Below are 4,258 nucleotides of genomic sequence, written 5' to 3' on the forward strand. Positions count from 1 at the left end.
CCGCCGCGGCTGCACCAAGCACTGGCGGGGAGGCGCGCGGCGGGAGGGCGGGGCGGGGCGGAGGCCGAGACAGGCGCAGCCGGGGAGCCGAGCGGCTTCCTCCCTCCTCGCCCTCTCCCTGCGGCCGCACGTGGGCGGGCTGATGTAAGACCTTCCCCGCCCGCGGCAGAGCTGAGACCCCTGGCCCCTTCGCCCCCTGGCGGGAGGACGCCTCGGGCCTGCGCAGGGACGTGTGCGGGAGAGGGCTGAGGGAGATGCTGTGCGGTTTCGGGAGACCGTGAGGAAAAGTCCGTCTGTAGAAGCCCCCGACGCCCGCGGGGCGCGAGCTGGAAAGACAGCCCTGGGCAGGGACTTTGGGGTTCCCCCTGCCTGCGCCGTCTGGGGAGAACTGCCTGAACCCCGCGTCCCCTTGGTGGAGTGGTGTTGGGAGTGCCATCGAGGACCCGCGTCGGAACGCAGTCGCGGCGCGTGGCACCGGGCGGAGTCGGCTTTCGGGGGACCGTGCCAGTCCGCGGGGCAGGGACAGCCTGGGCCGCTTGCCGGAGCCACGGGACAACCGAGCGTCCCCAGGTTCAGGAGTCTCTGCCTCGGTTGTTTTAAATATTTTAATATGAGCTAGTGAAGGAACAGTTAGCGTTTCTAATGGGGCCAGTTTTTCCACAGACTTTCATTCCTCAGGGCACCCCGTAAGGTGCGTGAATTCTTGGTGGTCTCCGTTTGAGTGACGCCTGGCAAGCAGCCTGTGACAGGGTCAGAATCAGAGGGTCCCTCGAGTTAGAACACTAGGACAGGGTGAGAGTTTGCCGACCACTGGGGAATAAGGTTAAGTTCAGCTTAAAATAAGTAAATACGGTGTGTCCAAACAGATACCTTATTTCTAGGGTAAAGGAGAGGCACCAAAGACTAAGAACGAATTTATTGGAGAAAAACTCAAAGTTAGGAAAGCTTCCTCCTTTCCCATTTTGCCCTAATAGCAATCAAACAGCCCAAACTTAGTTTTAAACCAATTATATCAGTTTTTAAAATGCTGAATGAATTTACATTCAAAAGAAAAATTTATGGAAGGATTATGGAAAAAGGCCAATACTTTCCAGTCTTTTGCTTGCTGGCTCCTGTTGCATACTTATGAGAAGGGAGCTTGGAGAAGGGTGTGCTCTTTATGGTGTTTCAAGGGGTCTATAACTATAGGTTATGGGAACCACAGGGCTATACAATGAAACTTTTACCCCCCCCAAAACAAAAACAAAAACAAACAAACAAAAAAAACACCTGTCCAACTGCTTTTAGGGCCTGGTATATTCTTTTTCATTTAACTCCCAGACAGCTCTGTGAAATAGGTGTTATTTTAATCATTGTACAGATGAATTGAGATTCTGGCAAGTGGGAGTGCCAACAAAAGGTAGAGCTAGGGTTTAGATCCACATGGGTCTGGCTCCAAAGGCTACCATCCTTCCACACTACCAGAAGTCCATCTAGATTGGAGTCATAGCATGGGATAGGGGGAATGGATACAAAGAGCCTTCAATACCAAACTGCATGCAGGTGTCCTCTCACAGGGAAGGGCGAGTTGCTGAAGGAGCCTTGAACTGTGGTAGGTCCTGTGCTACAGAAACCTGGGGGTGGGGAGATGGTATGGGTCTTAGGGAGGATCAGGGCAAATCTTGAGACCATGTTCTCTCTTTTATGACCAACTCTAGGGCATGAAGGACTCTTTCCCCCATGGTACATTGCTCACAGGATAAATGTGTATTTTATGAGATTAAGCTACAAAGTAATTCATAAACATAGCCACAATGTGCAGCAAATAAAAAGAAAGTGAAAGAGCCAAAGGGGAGACTACAGACAGGGCACTGTGCCTTCTCACACAGCCGGTGCTGGCATGCACCTCTGTGAACAAAGAGCATGTGTTCCAGTGACATGCCTCTTTGTCAGGGGCTTCACTGCCAGAGGCATAAATAACACAGGCAGAACAGGGTGTGTCTCACTGCCCTGCCAACATCTATGGGACTGTCAGTTCACAGGCCTGAAGGGGCTGTTATCACAGGGCCCTGGTTTTAAATATTGCTGTACTTAACATCATTCTGTATATGAGAAAGATAAATATATCTATGTATGTGCATATATATATGTATATATATGCATGATTGTATACAAATATGAATACATATATCTATATATGTATATAGTTGTATCTAATCTTCAATTACTGATCTTGTCCATGGTTTTATTTACTTGAACAAGGGCTGGGAGGGAAGAAGGAAAAGTGAAAACAGCTTAGTTTGTTAAGGAGACAGAACTTTGGATTTCTTTTTTACTTTCATAGGTGTTAATGATTGTCTGATAAGAAATAAAAACATGAAGTAATGCCAAACTTTAGCACCCCTTTGAATCTTTTTTTAACCCTTTGAATCTTAAAACTTCCCAATAATCAGAATGTGTATTCCAATAAATTTGAGCTGGTTTGTAACTCCTTGGACCTGCTCTCCACCTCAAATAATCAGATGACCAGAGCCTTTCACAAACTTTGTGGCTAAAGATGAGAGGCAACAGCCCCCGCCCCATTCGGGCATTGATTCAGGCATTGGTTTAGCTGGCTTTGAAACCAGTTCAACAGAAAGGTTACATTTTCTCTTTAGTAAAGACAACATATGAAACTGAGGTAAGGAAATCATTACTCTTTAAATAGTTAATACCTCCATTCTTCTTCTCTCCTATACAATGTGCATCCATTGGTAAGAATGAACGTCCTCAACTTTTTGGAACACGGTGTGTGTGTGTTTCTGTTATAGCAGTTGAGCAACAAGTGGTAGTCCTCGGAAGGTCTAACTTCTCAGCTAGATTGAACTCATACAAATAGTTCTGGGTGATAAGAATAGTGAGGAAGGCCAGCACAGTGGCCTACACCTGTAATCACAGCCATTCAGGAGGCTGAGGCAGGAGGATTACAAGTTTGAGGCCACCCTCAGCAACTTTGAGAGACCATTTCTCAAAATAAAAAAAAAGGGGGCAGTAGCTCAGAGGTAGAGCATCCTGGGTTCAGTTGCCAGTACTGGGAGAGTTTGGGTCATCTTTAGAATATAGTAGATGCTTTGCAAATCTGTTAGGTTGAAAATAATGTCACATGTATGTTATCATACAGGCAGTTTAGATTGTTGAGAAAGGGATAGGGAGAGGCAAATAGGTGAAAATGAGGTTCTATTAGTCTCCACAAGTGAAAACAAAAGATGGAGGGGTCAGGTGTACAGGCAACTCTGTCCATTAAAGGGTCCCTAGCAAGGGAACCAGGTTCCTTGTTGTTCCATGAAACCAGCTATGGTGCCAGGCTTTCCTGGGGCAGCAAGGCAGAGCTATGACTACCAAGAATTAGGTTTAATATTTATTACGAATAGTCCTTGGATGCCAGGCTTGTTGTCATGCCTATAATCCCAGCAGGATTATATTATACTGGGGGGCTTTGGCAGGAGGATTACGGAGTTCAAAGCCAGCCTCAGCAATTTAGTGAGGCACTCAGCAACTCAGTGAGACCTTGTCTCTAAATAAAATGTAAAAAAAAGGGCTGGGGATGTGGCTTGGTGGTTAAGCATCCCTGGGTTCAATCCTCAGTACTACTACAACTTCAACAACAAAAACACAGTCCTTGAGCCAAGTACTGTGCTTGAAAATTTGGTGTACGTTGCCTCTCAATTAATCCTGGAAACAGCTTCCTGGGATAGGACTTTTTTAGTGTTTAGGAAACCAAGAAGATTTTGCTGAAACTCACATAGCTACTAAGGGTTCATTGTAATTTATTCTCATAACTTTGATCCCCTGCTCCTCACAACTGTTTCTGAAAAAAGTTGTTTTTTCCTACTCTAAGAAGATTTACATGTTCATTATGTGCAAATGATGAGAGGAGCAATAAAAAGCAGAAAATAAAATATAAAAATTAAATTTCCACCATTGAGATGTAACCATATTTCTGTGTGTTATTGACCCAGGGACACTTTACCACTGAGCTACATCTCTACCCTTTTGAGACAGGTCTAAGTCATTGAGGCTGGCATTAAACTTGAGATCCTCCTGCCTTCACCTCCTGAGTTGCTGGGATTACAGGAAAAGGCCACTGCACCTGACTATAACTACTGTTGAGGTATAAATATTCTTGTAGCTTTGTACCCCCATACTATGTGAATTTTTTTAATGTTGGGGATCATTGAAGAGATCAAAGTATTTCTGGAAATATTTTTCTGCCTACCATTATGATAAATCTGTATGACTG

This window comes from Callospermophilus lateralis, chromosome 2, assembly GCF_048772815.1.
Source record: "Callospermophilus lateralis isolate mCalLat2 chromosome 2, mCalLat2.hap1, whole genome shotgun sequence".
Classification (NCBI taxonomy): Eukaryota; Metazoa; Chordata; class Mammalia; order Rodentia; family Sciuridae; genus Callospermophilus; species Callospermophilus lateralis.